Here is a 17,172-nt window from a genome sequence, read left to right as displayed (position 1 = left end):
TTGCTTTAACTTTTCTGGTAAAAATGACTGTATTGGGTCCAATGATGAAATGGGAAAACAAGTCCAACAACATGCAATCAGTCTGCTATTAGTTTTTTGACAAGACAAGGTTTCATTGGCACTTTCATGCAGTCTGTTTGCTATGATACTGTACTTATTTCTGATAAATCTTAAATCTTTTGACGTTTGCATCAGATGTGTAGTGCTCGAAAGAGCCAGGGGCTGAAGCAACACCAGCATGAAAACCATACATTGGGAGGAACTCTCTCACCCACGGACTAGGGCGGAATAAATGGAACAAATTTGTAATTTATAAAGTTTGTTAGTTAGTTCTAGTTAGTTCATTATATTAAGCTGATCTAATGTAGTGTTAGTCTATATTACAAATACCAGTTAATTGGGTATTATGGCACCTGTGGTTGGCAGTGTCATTGCCAGTGTTTCTGCAGGTGTCTGTATTTGTGGTCTTTTTCTGTGTGACCTGTATCGCTGATTTTTGATGAGATTGCAACTTCCTTTGTTTTTGACTGACCAACACCGAACAAAAACAAGCTCCAGCGAACCAAGTGAATTGTCCAAAACACAAACACACATGCTGGAGTTCAATAACAAAACACAGTTCAGGAGGCCGGCCTGGAGGCTGACAACTCAGAAGTCCAGGACGATTCATCGTCTGAGGCCGGCCGCGTTGGCGACACAGATCCAAAAGCAGACTGCACGGAAGGCAGCGGTGGCGAAGTGGAAACAGTTCAGGGGGCTGACCGTGCACACGACAGCGGCGGCGACGGGGAAACCGTTCAGGCGGCCGACCGTGCGGACAGCAATGGCGGCGACAAGGAAACAGTTCAGGCGGCCGACCGTGCGGACAGCAACGGCGGCAGTGACACAAGTCTGGAGGCCGGCCACGCGGAAGGCAGCGGCGGCGTCTGGAAGGTCGTCCATATCGACGATGACGCCCAACTAGCGGCCTGGCAGATGACCGCCGATGTCGAGGCGGCGGTTCGGGACCCAAAGGCTGCGTGGCCCCTGCAGAAGCAGAGGCCGGACCAGGCGAGGCAGAAGCAGAGGCCGGACAAGGCGAGGCAGAAGCAGAGGCCGGACCAGGCGACGCTGAGGATGCTGAAGCCGGACCGGGCGACGCTGAGGATGCAGATGCCGGACCAGGCGAGGCAGAAGCAGAGGCCGGACCAGGCGACGCTGAGGATGCAGATGCCGGACCAGGCGAGGCAGAAGCAGAGGCCGGACCAGGCGAGGCAGAAGCAGAGGCTGGACCAGGCGACGCTGAGGATGCTGAAGCCGGACCAGGCGACGCTGAGGATGCTGAAGCCGGACCAGGCGACGCTGAGGATGCAGATGCCGGACCAGGCGAAGATGAAGCTGAAGCCGGCGAGGATGATGAGGCTGCAGCTGGCAGCTGGACGGGCTCCTCGGGCCCTCCAGCTGACGAGACAGGCGGCTGAACCGGCCCCTCGGACCCTCCAGCGGAGACAGGCGGCTGAATGGGCCCCTCGGACCCTCCAGCGGAGACAGGAAAGTGCTGGCCGGGCTCTCCAGAACCCCCAGCGGAAATAGTCACTGAACCAGCGGGCACAGGGGCCCCTGGCACACGCAGGGCTGAACCAGCAGGCACACAGGCCTCTGGCAGGAACGGATCAGAGCCAGTAGGCGCACGGGCCTCTGGCAGGGACGGATCAGAGCCAGCAGGCGCACGGGCCTCTGGCAGGGATGGATCAGAGCCAGCAGGCGCACGGGCCTCTGGCAAACACAAAGCAGCCTGCAGCTGCACAGAGCATTGACTCAGCTCAGGCAGCGACAGCCGGGTGCAGTCCTCAGCTGGCTTCTTAACCTCCAGGGGTCCAGAGTCACACTCACAGTCTCTGAACTGGCCAGCTTTTGAGGACTGATTACAATATTGGGTGGTTTGTCTCTCTGCTTGGAATGAACAGTTGAAAAATACACTGAACAAAAATATAAACGCAACACTTTTGTTTTTGCTCCCATTCCCCATGGGATGGACGTAGAGACCTAAAATTCATTCCAGATACACAGTATAACCATCCCTCCCAAACAGTGGTCACAAATCAGTCCAAATGTGTGGTAGTGGGCACATCTGCTATATTGAGATAATCCATCCCACCTCACAGGTGTGCCACATCAGGATGCTGATCTGACATCATGAGTAGTGCACAGGTGTACCTCAGACTGCCCACAACAAAAGGCCACCCTGGAATGTGCAGTTTTGTCTCACAGCAAAATGCCACAGATGCCACAAGCAATGAGGGAGCGTGCAATTGGCATGCTGACAGCAGGAATGTCAACCAGATCTGTCGCCCGCGCATTGAATGTTCATTTCTCAACCATAAGCCGTCTCCACAGGCGTTTCAGAGAATATGGCAGCACATCCAACCGGCCTCACAACCGCAGACCTCGTGTAACCACACCAGCCCAGGACCTCCACATCCAGCAGGTTCACCTCCAAGATCGTCTGAGACCAGCCACCCAGACAGCTGCTGGAACAATTGGTTTGCACAACCAAACAATTTCTGCACAAACTGTCAGAAACCGTCTCAGGGACGCTCAACTGCATGCCCGTCGTCCTCATCGGGGTCTTGACCTGACTCCAGCTCGTCGCCGTAACAGACTTGTGTGGGCAAATGCTCACATTCGATGGCATCTGGCACGTTGGAGAGGTGTGCGCTTCACGGATGAATCATGGTTCACATTGTTCAGGGCAGATGGCAGCTGAGAATGTCTCAGTTCTTGCATGGCCAGCATACTCACCGGACATGTCACCCTTTGAGCATGTTCGGGATGTGCTTGACCGGCATATACGACAGCGTGTACCAGTTCCCACGAATATCCAACAACCTCGCACAGCCATTGAAGTGGAGTGGACCAACATTCCACAGGCCACAATTGACAATCTGATAGACTCCATGCGACGATGTGTTGCACTGCATGAGGCAAATGGTGGTCACACCAGATACTGACCGCTTCTGGGTCCCCAGACCCCCAATAGCGCAAAAAACTGCACATTCCAGGGTGGCCTTTTGTTGTGGGCAGTCTGAGGTACACCTGTGCACTACTCATGATGTCAGATCAGCATCCTGATGTGGCACACCTGTGAGGTGGGATGGATTATCTCAATATAGCAGATGTGCCCACTACTACTACACATTTGGACTGATTTGTGACCACTGTTTGGGAGGGATGGTTATATTGTGTATCTGGAATGGATTTTAGGTCTCTACGTCCATCCCATGGGGAATGGGAGCAAAAACAAAAGTGTTGCGTTTATATTTTTGTTCAGTGTAGTTCTTTTCGGGTTGGATTGACTCAACTTGTTGTACAGGAGGAGTTGGTGAAGACGATGGCTGAGCTGATAATAAGGCTGATGAGTCTCCTACCAACTGAGCTATTGACTGGGCTATGGACTGTAACATGGTGTCTAATAAGTCTGACTGTGACTGTAACTGGGCTATGGGTAGTGAGGCTGAATGAGATGGAGGTGACGGCTGGGCAGTTAACTGAGCTTCTGGCTGGGAAGCTAACTGGGGTAAAGACAGCTGAGCAGGAGAATGAACAGGCAACAAACAGTTCTCCTTGTCATCTGCTGCACAAAACAAGGCCCCTGAATAAACTGTCCCACAGTCCAAAAAAGGGTCCTTCTCACTCACCACAGCCGGCAGTTCTGAAGTCCTAATATCCGGCTGTGGGGTGACGCGCTGACGGCGTGATCGTCACTTCCTCCCTGCCGACTGCTCCGGCGGGCCGGGCAAAACCTCCGGCGGGCCGGGCAAAACCTTCACCGCCGGGCTGGGTTGGGAAGCGGTAGCGGCTGGAGGTGAAGCTCATTAAGAATGAAGTCTTGTGCGAGCGGGTGAAGAGAGTCCAGTAGCCAGGAGTGAGAAGAAATTAGCTACTGTAGCCTGGCTTCTACAGCGCGGTGAAACTCCTCTCCCTCTCCACGTTCGAGCCACAGGTTGACCAACCTTGAAACGGAGTCGATTACTTCCTCCCGAAACTCCTGGGAAGGTGCGGATGCTGCTGGGTCCATGTTTGGTCGGCTTGTACTGTCACGGCTGGCGGGGTGAGCCGTGTGGTGTTGGAGGAAAGGAGGACCCAAAATGCAGGCAGCCGACTGATGATATGAGTGAGGGTTTATTTACAGGTGACAGTGGCAGAACAGACAACGAAGCATGAGAAAACAACTGAAGAAACCTAAACTGGCAGAACTAAATGACAAACCTGAGAGCATACAAAAGGGGTGTGGGGCAGAGACAGGAACGGAACACCATAGAACGCAGACGAGCCGACAATGAACACAGACCGACACCCACTAAATATACACACACAAGGTAATCGGGTAATCACACACAGGAGGGAAGAACAGCTGAACCCAATACACATGAGGACCGGAGGAGACAAGCTGAACACAATGACAACAGACACAGACTTTCAGAACAAAACAGGAAATCTAGAACCTGAACCGGACACAAGGGGGGAGGGCACCGAAGAACTAGAACAGAGGAAAATGATCACAAAACACAAAACGCTGGGTCAACGACCCAGGACCATGACAGTGGGTTGATGATGATGAGGTCTTTTGATTACTTACATACTAGTGTAACAAGATGGTTATGGCAGAACCCCCCACAGGACTCCATACACTCAGTTTAACTCTACCTAGTCAGGTAGACTTTCCTAGAGTAATATTGAGACAAATTAAGGGAGATGTGTTTAATTGATAATAGGCAGCATGACCTGGCACTTCCGCTGAACCCTCCACACCTCCCCTGCAGCTCAGCCATAAATCACACCGTGCCACACACACACACACACACACACACACACACACCCACTGATCACCTTGAACTTGAACAATTGCAGAGCTGGATACCAATGCAATTAAGGCAGTGACATTATTAATGCACTGGAATGGTCTGAGCAGAGGTTTGAAAGGCCATCTGGTACAGAGACATCAGTATCCACCAGCCTATGGACACAAACACCCATATGCATACACACTCAAACACACTGTCCCTTCTAACTAATAGGAGGTAACAATACTAATAGGAGGTAACTCTCTCTCTATCTTGAACTTGAATGTTGGTCACCCCCTGGATCGCCAAGCACTCTTTCGCTCAGACAACTTCTTGCTGTACACAGTTGATGTCACGGTTCGGCATGGCAAACCGTGGGGGGTGTGGAGAAGGAGGACCCAGGCGCGGTGCTCTATGTACAAGCAGTGCGTTTATTTACAGTGATGGAACTGATACACAACAATAATACATCCCCGTGTGCTCCCGACTTCCACTCCGTGTCTTCTCCCAGTGTTTGTGCCCATGTGCCTGCTCCCTAGTGCCAGTGCACTCTGTGTCTGCTGCCCTCTCATCCAGCAATCCTTCCTGGGAAAATAGAGGCAGTAGTTAGTACCCTCAGTTCACTTGGTAAGCTCACACTCACAAACAGACCAGCTCGGGTGTGGCCAGTCCGCCAGCAAGGCCACACCCACCAGGCCTGAAGGCGCCCGCAGAAACACATACACACACACACATACAAGCAGGGATAACGAGGGACAGCAATACAAAATATATATTATAATATTAGTCCATAACTGATCAGGGATCCTGGGTCGCTCAGACCCAGGACCCTGACAGTTGATCCTTTTGCTGACAAAACAGGTAGGTAAGGGGGCTGGTCAGTAAATAAAGTGATAGCAGCTGACCAGCCCCCCAAAACCGCCTCACCTCTGTTTTTGGTTTTGGGGGTCTGGCAGGATTCGATTGCCGCTGTCTTTCCTGTTTGAGGGTGCACCTGCCCATCCCCAAGTGGTACACCAAATACTGTACCTCCGTATGTCCAAAGCACACTTTTTGGGGGCAGCCAAGAGCCCCGCTTGCCTCAGAGACTCCTGCATCATGGCCATCATCTGTACATGCGCCGACCAGGTGTCATTGTCTTTGATAATGTCATACAAGTAGGCAGCAGCACATGCATGTGCGGTTGCAGCACCCTGTACATGAGAAAGTGGAAAGTGGCCTGGCTCTGAACAAGCAGAGCTGAAAATGAATTGGCAAAAGCCATACAAGATGTAGAAGGTCATTTTTTCCTTAGACTCTGGAGACTAGTTAATTTGCCAGTATCCCTTGGTCAAATCTAGTGTTGTGAAAAAAGAGCAGTGCCCAATCAGTCCCGGAGCTCGTCAATTCAGGGCATAGGATAAGCATTAAACTGTGTGTAGGCCGCACAGAACCATATAGACCCATTCGTAGGATATTCGTAAATTTCACCATGAATACATTTTAACTCCACAATTCTCCGGGCTGAACCAGGGTCTGAGCTCCTTCACCATCCCTCACCAAGTCTCGATGCACATACGAGAAAAAAAAAAAACTGCCTGCAAACTCAGCAACTGGATAGTCATATGGAAAAAGAAGTTTTCATGAGTGTAAATAATCCTTTGAGATCTTATTTCAAAGGTTGCAATAGCTTAGTCAGAACATAAATTAATTTGTTGTACAAACTTAAAGTCACATTACCAAATCATCTTTACTCATGTTTTAGATAAAGCATATCATCTTCCATGAATTTATCCATTTGTAATTTTTATAACAACTCATTCAACTTTTCATAAACTATGGTCTTAAGTTTCATCATACTGGTGTTCCATGGTCAGTATGGGCAGATAATTATGAATAATTTATGGCAGTTGACAATAATTTTGTGACTGATTCAGGTATTTACATTTAATGGAAAAAGGTCAAAGCATGTCCTGTGACTGTTGGTGTGACGCTGTAAAATCTATTTTTATCATTTGATATAAGTCTTTACACATTACATTATATATGATTATATATTGTGTTTAAATGCCATTGTACATCTAAGGTCTATTTTTGCAAACCATGGTATTTTGGAAGTCATTTGGAAGATAATGGCCCTCAGTTTTCATGACATCTCTTTGGCATTTTTGCAGTTACATATGGGTCATGGATCATATAGATTGAAGCATCTCACCAGCAGTCCAAGGTTTCCAAAGAGTATTGGTACTGGCTGTTCAAACTGTTAAAAAAGCCAGGGATTCCTATCTGGCTCTTCTTGACTATAGATCTATCCCCCTTCAGAGTGGTTACAGAACAGCTCAGCTCAGCTTTGCACCACAGTGCTAATACTTCCTTCTCTTCTGGATCCTACCTGGCCCGACATCATTATGTTCACTAAGGTAGAAAAGTTGAAGAGGATGTTAGATGCTAAGGAGTACAACAGGCATCACACTGGCATAGATGGTCTTCCTGTCGAATTTTACAGATCTTTTTGGTCGGTGATGGATGAGGATTTGCTGGAGGTTATCACGAATAGTCTGCATAGAGGCTTTCTGCCTCTGAGCTGTAGAAGAGTGGTCATTACTCTGCTACCAAAGAAGGGAGCTCTATGCAATTTGAAAAACTGGCAACCAGTCTCTTTTCTGTGTTCAGACTGTGAGATTCTTTCCAAAGCCTTGGGGACTAAACTTTGGGATATGATGGCTTCTGTCATTCATGGAGACCAAACAAGCAGACTAATAAGTGATAATATCACTTTAATTCAAGATATTTTGAAAATCTCTAGCTCTTTGGACATAGATATTGGTCTCATTTTTATAGACCAACAAAAAACTTTTGACCGGGTTAAACACCAATATTTGTGGTAAACTTTGAGTGCTTTTTGCTTTCAGCCCAGGTTTTAAAGCAATGATTCAGGTTCTGTACCATGACATTATGAGTGTACTGAAAATTAATGGAGTCTGTTAAGGGTTCAATATTGAGGAGGAGAGTAAAAACGACCAAGCTCTTCTGGACCATGGTTGTTTTTACTCTCCTCCTCAATATTCTTAAGTGGTCCATTCAATTTTCTAATGGGGATGAGGCATGGATATTCTTTGTCAGTGTGATGGCTGCAGTTTCAGCCACACAGTGGCAATATCAGTGTAGAGGCTTATACATAACACTGGATTCACATTTGTCTGTCTTTAAATATAGGAATTAATTTAAAGGACAGTGAATAACTGGTTTTGGTTTAGAATTAGTTTGTTATGTTAGTTTCAGTTAGGCTTTGTGTGTTTTTACCCCTTTTTGTGTTTTTGTGGGCTAATCAGCCACTATTTAAGTTTCCCCTTCATCGTGTTTAGTTAGGTCAGTGTCAGAGTTTTACCCCTGATACTGCTGGATAAAACAGAAACTCACTCAGGAACAAGGTCACACAGAGCTCAAGTTTTCACTCGCGAGGGGGAAGCAGCTGTCTCCAACCCACTTCAACTTGCTTTCCCCCTGCAGGTTGTTTTTATTGGTTATACACATGAATATTCATAAAGCTTGTTGCTGTATTACCTATGAGAAATTACTATAACTAGATACAAAGTGTGATTGTGCTGTGCAAGCGTGATTATACATTGTGTGTGGTTATATGATGGGAGTGCAGCTCTCCCAGATTGTTGTTGGTAGAATCTGTTCTTCTCAAGGCTGCTTGTTCCCCTTATCAAAGTCATGTACGTAGTCATATGCTTAGGTTACCGAGATAGCAAACAGAAGCATTCTAGCTTTCTAAATGGCAACCTACAATACATACATTAAACCTAACAGTCAGCTTGTTTGAGTTATCAGTATTGTTTTTTTGTCAACCTTGAGTAGAGTTCTGTTACTTTGACCTCTTTTATGGGCTCAAGATTTAGATTTTTTTGGTCTTTGGTCAGTGGGTTTTGGTCAGTGGTTGTTGATCAGTGGTCATGAGAATTTGCATAATTATGATGAAGGAACTGACCTCCCAGCCCATTGTCCCTTCAGTGGGCTGGTTTCAGTCATTATGCAAATGTACTCTTAATAAGATTGGGGAAACCTGCAGTCAGCTGAAGAAGTCACTTGGGTGAGTGACGAAACGTTTCTCTCACAAAACGCTACGTCCAGATGAACAGAATCAACTTTTGGAGATTTACTTTTCTGGATGATTGAGAATGCATCAAGACTTTATTCAAGTAATTAAATCGAATGTTTTCTTCTTGTTTATGGAATAATAAATCACCTCACACAGGAAAAGAATTTATGGAAAGACCAACACATAGGTGGGCTTTCACTGCCAAACTTGCACACGTATTATTGGGCGGCAAATCTTAATGCCATCCCTTTATGGCTAAAGGACTGGAATGATAAACTATCAAAACTTGGTACGACAGGGGCATTCACAGCATTGAAGATTTGTATATTATTGATACTGTCACAGCCTGGGGGATCAGCAGGGCGCTCATCAGCTGTTTCTCTCTCGCTCTCGCTCTCTCTCTCTCTCTCTCTCTCTCTCTCTCTCTCTCTCTCGCCTCCTCTCTTTCTCTCTCTTCCTGTATCTCGCCGGGGTTCACGCCCTCGGCCCACGCCCCTTGGAGGAGGAAGCACCTGAGGCTTATTAACGCAACCAGCATTTAAGCCAGACGATGACTGCTGTTCTTCACTTGATCATTGTGTTTGACTCGCGTTAGTGTCATCAAGTTGCCAGCTAAGTTTTCCCTTCGTGTTTCTGAGCATTGAACTACCGAACATTTCCCTGTGTACAGACTCCCAGGACTGTTTTCCCGTTTCCCGTGTGGTGAGTGTCGGAGAAAGACAGCCTGATCATGTGTGTGGATTGTTGCAAGAAGAGCGAAAGTCTGTTTCCCTGGATTTCCCTGGAGCCCCATCACCCCACTTTTGTACATAGCACTATTTCTGCAGATTTGTGTATACGCTCGGTGAACTGTGTAAATAAATTGCTTGTGAAGCTTCCTAATTCAGAGTCCTGCATGTGAGTCCTCATGGCCTTCTCCACCTTCTCACCAAGCTCTTTCAGTTTTCAAGATGAGGAGCCTCCTCTTTCTCTCAACCAAACCTGTTAACGCAACACAACTTTTTTTTATACTCACTGTCTCACACACAATTGGTAAATAGTTTTGTCATTAACCTGGTATTAATATTGCTCATTATAGTTAGATTATTGTCTTGTTATGGTGACCTCAATTAACATCAGGTTTCATCCACACTCTGCAATGAGCAAACAACTTTAACAAGCTGTTTCCCCCACAGTTTGCAGAGGTTCAATTCTTCGTAAGAGGACACAGACATGCCCATCGCACAAATTGTTGATTCCAGTGGCTTGTAGTGAAGTTAGCTTCCAGACATGACAGCCAACTGTGGCCACAGATGGCAGCAGTCTACAGGATGGAGGCAACTGTAGGACATCCTTTGTGTGGCAGAACACTGTTTGAACAGGAACTGTAAACAAAAACAGCGGATCATACTGGAAACCACTACTAAGGTCTTACTGAAACTTAGCATGTTATTCATTTATAATTCCTAATTTTATATCTCTTGGAGATATATCCTTTATATATTTATAAATGCACCATGCGGCTTAGAGTGAAACAGCATTTTGGTACACTGTATACTGCAGGGGTCTCAAACTCGCGGCCCGCGGGCCATTTGCGGCCCACGTCACCTCTACTTGCGGCCCGCATATTGATGTGAAGAAATAGTTGTAAAAAAATATGAAAAATATATTTAATATGAAGGCAGAGTGTTACAAGCACAGCCCTTTAAGACTGTAGCCTTTTTAAATGCACATAGACACTAAGGGTTTTCGGGAGGAGCCGGGCTGCTCTCTGAGAGGAAGCAGGAACCATGCTCTCCTGTGTTTTAAATGCACTTTAGAACAGCACACAGCAACACTACATATGAGCGGGCGTAGGGAGGTTTGGGGTCTTCACTCACCCCGGTTCTGTTAGCCGTCAGATTGGGGTCTGGGATGCGGGGCCTCCCTGCTACTGCAGATAAGGAGGTGGTCCGCTTGCCTCCACCCCAGAGAGAAGGGTTACATCTCCTGGGTCTAGGTGCGGCTTGCCCCTCTGGGGGCGAGGGTACCTGGACCCGGGATATAGAGTATGATTGGGGAGTGCGACTTTCTGTGCAGTGTCTATTTGTGTCTGTCTACACGTTGGGTGAGTGCCGAGTATTTGGTTGTGTATATGGGGGTGGGAACGCACGTTTGTGTCCGCGTGCGCCTGTTTGTCTGTGTCTATATGTCAGGTTGGGTCTTAGACTCAACCTCTCTGGGTACATCGCAGGCCCTCCAAAGTACGGAGGCCTATCTCCCCTCACCACACTCCCTGCGGTTCCCCCCCCTTTGGTGGTCCTCCTCGGGTCCTTGTACTCTGGGGCTTCTGGATATCTGGGGCCTAGATCTCCTCCATACCTGCTTAATGCCCTGGGGGACGGGGCTATGGCTCCCCACACTCCCTAGCAGATCGCTACATGGAGAAACCTTTGGAATACAAGCATGCTGATCCACGCAGGTGTACACACAGGTGTACACACGGGTGTTCACAGACGCGACTACACCTTTCTTGGCTGCTGCCTCAAAGCACATTGTGCACTGTCGATCTTGCGTGCTGCACAATATCGTTTATTTTCAGTATCTACTGTTATCTACTGCTAGCTAGTTTATTGTGATGGTGCTGTGTTTATTATGCTGCTCTTTTTTTGTTTGCTTTCTCTTCTGTTTTTTTTTCTCCATACAGGTGATCCAGGTGTTTTGTTTGTTTTTCTTTCTTTCTTCCCCCCTTTCTCACCGTCTCTTCTCCCCTCTGTCATGGTGCTGGGTCGTTGGCCCAGCGTTTTGTGTTTTATGATTATGTCCTTCTGTTCTAGTTCTTCGGTGCCCTCCCCCCTTGTGTCCGGTTTAGGTTCTAGATTTCCTGTTTTGTTCTGAAAGTCTGTGTCTGTTGTCATTGTGTTCAGATTGTCTCCTCCGGACCTCATGTGTATTGGGTTCAGCTGTTCTTCCCTCCTGTGTGTGATTACCCGATTACCTTGTGTGTGTATATTTAGTGGGTGTCGGTCTGTGTTCATTGTCGGCTCGTCTGCGTTCATCTGTGTATCTCTGCGTTTTTGGTATCCTCCGTCAGTCTGCATCTCTCTGCTTTTCACCCCGTGCCCTGAGGATTTCTAGTTGCTCTTTAGTTTTCCCAGTTTAGGTTTCCGTTAGTATGTCTCATGATTCGTTGCCTGTTCCTGCCACTGTCACCTGTAAATAAAACCTCACTCATATCATCAGTCGGCTGCCTGCATTTTGGGTCCTCCTTTCATTCCACAACACGACTGCTGCCCCAGCCGTGACAGTACGAGCCGACCAAACATGGACCCAGCATTATCCGCACCTTCCCAGGAGTTTCGGGAGGAAGTGATTGACTCTGTTTCGAGGTTGGTTAACCTGTGGCTTGAACGTGAGGGAGAGGAATTTCACCGCGCTGTAGAAGCCAGGCTACAGCAGCTAATTTCTGCTCACCCCTGGCTACTGGACTCTCTTCACCCGCTTGCACAGGACTTCCTTCTGAAAGAACTGCACCTTCACCTCCAGCCGCTACTGCTTCCCGACCCAGCCCGGTGGTGAATGTTTTGCACTGCCCGCCGGGCAATCTGCGGCCCGGCCCGCCGGATGTGGAATTACCCGGCCGGTCGGAGCTATCCCCGAGAAGGAAGCGACGTTCACGCCGCCGACGCCCATCGCCACAGCTGGGTCCCGAGGCTTCTGAGTTGCTGTGGTGAGTGGAAAAGACACTCTGTCTGTTTCGCCAGACCTTGTGACTGTTTATACCGGGGCTGTGTTTTTTGAGTCAGCTGCCCAGCCGTCACCTCCATCACATTCAGCCTCACAATCCATAGCCCAGTCAATAGCTCAGTTGGTAGACGACTCATCAGCCTTATCATCAGCTCAGCCACCTATTCAGCCATCATCTTCACCAACTCCTCCGGTACAGCAAGCAATGACAGTTCAGCCCATAAAGGACAGGTCAACAACTTCCTATTCTATTTTATTTTTCTATATATTACTTTGGTTGTAACTATCTTTCTCTATAAAATTTAATTGACTTCTACGGTGGCCTGCTTTTGTTAATAGTAACATGAGTAACGTCCAACATTTTCTCCCCTTTAGCATTTGGCATCTTCCCAACTATATAATGTACTACCATAATCTAAACCCAGTCAATAAAACAGAATTTTCTTAAAGCAGACATCAGCGACCCAAAAAAGTCTGCAGCTCCAAACTCTCATGTGAACCTTTCAGTCTCCCCTCCGTTCTCTCTTCTCCTCCTGCTCATGGCAAAGCAAAACAAAGCAAAGCATTCCCCCTTCGCATCCTAACCTTGGTCCCGTCTTTGTCTCAGTGTCAGGTCACATTTCAGTCACACATTCAGTCATTCACTCAAGATATTTGCTGACAGTGGAGACTAATAATCAAATTCTCCACCCTCAGCAACATGAGCTCATTCATTTGTTTTATTTTGTTTTGTTTTTTGTTTTTGGAAAAGAGTTCTTTATTATCTTACAACCTGATCAGATCGACACAGATGGCCTTCTCCTCAGCCAGTTGTAATCTGGAAAAGGTCATCTTAAATTTGTTCTCCCAAAACTTTTACAGCGCTGTTAATTCAATCTTGCAGGCCTGCTTAGAACAAAAATGAGAAAAAGAGAGCTGATTATTAGCTCATCAAAACACAAAACATAATCACCTGCCACGATTTCCCTAAGTGCACTGTTACAATTATAAAGGCCCATTATAGACATGTCCATGTTTAATAAAACTCCCTCTATTGAAATAAGAAAACAAGCCAAACCTAACTGACAGAATCAACCCATCAATAAAACAACAACCCCAAAAATCTTAATCAGAGAAAACTTTTGCTTACTAATCTAACAATATGTTGGCCTCAGGTTCTTCAGCATCCTGACACTCTGAGGTCAACTGACATAATTTCACCTGCTAAATACACAGAAAATCTTGTTAAAAGCCACACAGTTTTGCACAACATTAACATTAATTCCCATTAAGCCCTTTCTAAAAACATTATAACAATCGATCATCACTAAATTCTAAATTTCTTTTCCAAATCTGGAATACTGCACTTAGTCACAGACCTGACCACTTTATTTAATTATCCTGTATTTTACCATTATATATTTTACCAAGCAATTCTTCTCATTCACAGACATGTTGTCAGGCTCAGGAGGGACTCGGAGGCAGACCGTCACTTAAGTTCGTGATTTATTTACACACACAGACACCAGGTGCGAATATATATGGGTGAGGGGGCACAGGAAGAGGGTCTCCGGGGAACACAGGCACGGGAAGAAGAGGGCTAGGTACAAAATCCACTGAAGCTCAGGTAGCTCGGACTCCGGCTTTAGCTCACCAACGGCGGTCCTCAGGCTGGCGAGAATTCTAGCACAGAGAGGAAAGGCAGGTAAGTAGTGGCACGACAGAAACTCGAAAAACGGCTCAGATAGGTGATGACACTGACGAGTGTTACACAATAATCCAGCGAGGAAGCACTCTCAGCAGCCGCCTTAAGAAGTGGGTGAGATGATTGCTTGCAGGTGTCCGAGCCAGGGGCTGGAGCCGTCACGACTCCGCCCCGGTAGAGCGCAGTGCGCGGGAGGGGAGAGAGAGAGATGCAGCACAACAAAAACACTTGTAGCCATACAGAGTCAGCCGAGAAGGCACAGGGTCATGACACATGTTTCTTTCACAGCCAGAAAGGAAGCTTCAGTTCTTTTTTTTTTTTGTCGCCACACATTCAGCTAATTTTCATACTCTCTCCTCTCATAAGAAGTTGCCTTGACAAGAGAAATGCATATTTAAAACATTACCACATAATTAAATTATTATTTTATTTTCTTTCTAGAGTAATAACTTGTTTTGCTCAATTGGCACAAAAGCACTTCTAATTCACTATTCTAAAACTACTTTACACTTCCAATCACTGGTTTATCCTTTTTCCTTTTCACAAAAATCCCTCTATTTTCATGGAACTCCCTGAGTTATTCCTCAACTTCAAACTTAAGTGTGTTAAATCTCCACCATTTAGCATTTATGTCATGTATTCGCATTCATGAATGTAAGCATGTCTTCATTGCGTGTATGTATTTGTATTCAGATTAATATTGAGTGTAAGCTGGTCTTCATTGCCTTGATGTGTTTTTATAATCAGGTTTAATTCATGCATCTTTGCACTGAGCTGTGGATTCAAACTGTCTCACTTCTGATTCTTTCTTAAAAATAATTTCACATGTAACAATTTGTATATGTGTCTTTTCTATTCAATTGTTCAATTCAATAATTGTTAGTTTATTTATTTCTTTATCTCTCTCTCTCTCTTTTTTTTATTTTTTTATTTTTTACCTCTCTGTTGTGATGTTCTGGACATTTCTAAACCTCCATGAGTTCAGTCTCAATCTTCAATCCAATTTCCCACATGCTTTCACTGCATCATGTCTCGGTTCACCTCTCACTGATCCTCGTCCCTGTTCTCACAGTTTTCTGTGTGGCCTCGCAGATCAACACAGGCCCAAATCAGCTGTTTCCTCTCTCCATTCCTTCTCTCTTGATCTTTTCAGTCTTTTCTTGGAGGATATCTCCCAGCATGGCAAATATGAAACTCAGTATCCAGTACTGTCCAGTGCTTTTGCACAGTCATCCCACTGTTCAACTTCCCAGCTTGTAATTCAGAGTGCATGTTCCATCAAGTGTTTCCTTACATGCTGCTGCTGGAGTCTTCAGTGTTATAGGTCAGTTGCACTGTCTTTTTGCCTGCTGTTAATTCTTCGAGTACACGGTGTTCTGTCTGTCTTCTGTCTTCATCAGGAGACTGACTGTCCTTTAAGCTTCTTCTCAGGATGAGGACAGAATGAGAGGTGAAGCTGTCAAATCTTTAAGCCAAAGCCTGGCCTGTTTTCGTCCCAATTCTGTTAATCTATCATTTTGCCGCTGTACTCACGTTTTCAAGTTGAGAAGAGTCCACCTGTATTGACACACTAAAACATTTATTTAATATCATTTTCATTACCATTTCTTAACACTACCTAGATTTTTAACACGTCTCTCTCTCTCTGATTGCACACTCCACATATCAGCCAGTTTCCTTTTATGGGCATGCAAGCTTGTTCACTTCCTGCCAGACACACACACACACACACACACACACACACACACACACACACACACACACACACACACACTCTTCTCTTCAGTAAATTTTCATCTACAACCTAACCGAACTCTTATTTTATATTTACAGTCTATAGACCCTATGTAACTCTGCTACGTGTTAATATAAAAAGAATGGACCCTCAGTACACACACACATGCACACACTTTTTTTTTTTCTTTTTTTTTTGCCTGTCCCGTTTGGCTCTTTTGCCATCAGAATTGTTGTCTAAAGGCAAAGAAAGATGCCCAACGGATTTACTTTACCAAATTGACCATCCCAGCCTTGCCATAATGGTCCATTTGATTCACCTTTTATTGTTTATTTTATTTTCACTTACTGAACATGGGACAGACTTGACTGGGGGAAAGAAGGGGAGAAAGAAAGAGGGAAAGAGAAACAGCTGAGAAGAGGGACGGGGGAGAAGGGCAAAAACCAAAAACCAACAGAATGAGCAGAAAAAGAAAAAAAAGAAGAAAAACAGAAAAAAAATGCATATATCGATCACCTGGATCACCTGCTGAGAAAGAAAAAAGAAAACAAGCAGAACAGAACAAGAGTAATAGAATAAACAATATCACAATGATATATGGGAATATGACAGTAAATACTAAATGTTAAACATTATTGTGCAGCACATAAGATCAACAGAACACAGTGTGCTTTGAGGTAGGAGCCAAAAAGGGTGTAGTTTGTGGGTGTGATCACCCGTGTGTACACCTGTGAGCATGGACGCACTTGTTTTTTGTTTTTTAAAAGGTTCCTTCATGTAATGATCTGCTAGAGGGTGTGGGGGGGCACAGCCCCGTCCTCCAGGGTGTGAAGCAGGTGTGGAGGAGATCAAAACTCCAGACATCCAGAGGCCCCCAGAACACAAGAGACCAAGGAAGACCAACAGAGGGGCAGCCGCGCCACTGTCCCAGAAAGAGCTGAGGAGAGTCCCAGATGAGGGCTCACTCAGCAGCCGCGGAGCAGAAGCCAGGGGGAGTTGCAGTGACGCGCCCGTGAGCTCCGTCGGCAGCCAGCCGTGCCTGAGTGACCGAGCCCCAGGCCGAGAGGCCGGGGGCACCCCACCTCCGAAGTGGCCCGAGCAAGCCCCAGGCTCCAGGCCCCGATAAGCGGCCGCCAAGGAG

The sequence above is a fragment of the Rhamphochromis longiceps genome, linkage group LG16 (genome assembly GCF_057381845.1).
Source record: "Rhamphochromis longiceps isolate RC_006_pf linkage group LG16, R_longiceps_female_GT1.1, whole genome shotgun sequence".
NCBI classification, from domain to species: domain Eukaryota; kingdom Metazoa; phylum Chordata; class Actinopteri; order Cichliformes; family Cichlidae; genus Rhamphochromis; species Rhamphochromis longiceps.
The sequence above is the reverse complement of the archived record's forward strand: the minus strand, read 5'-3'. Positions refer to the sequence as shown.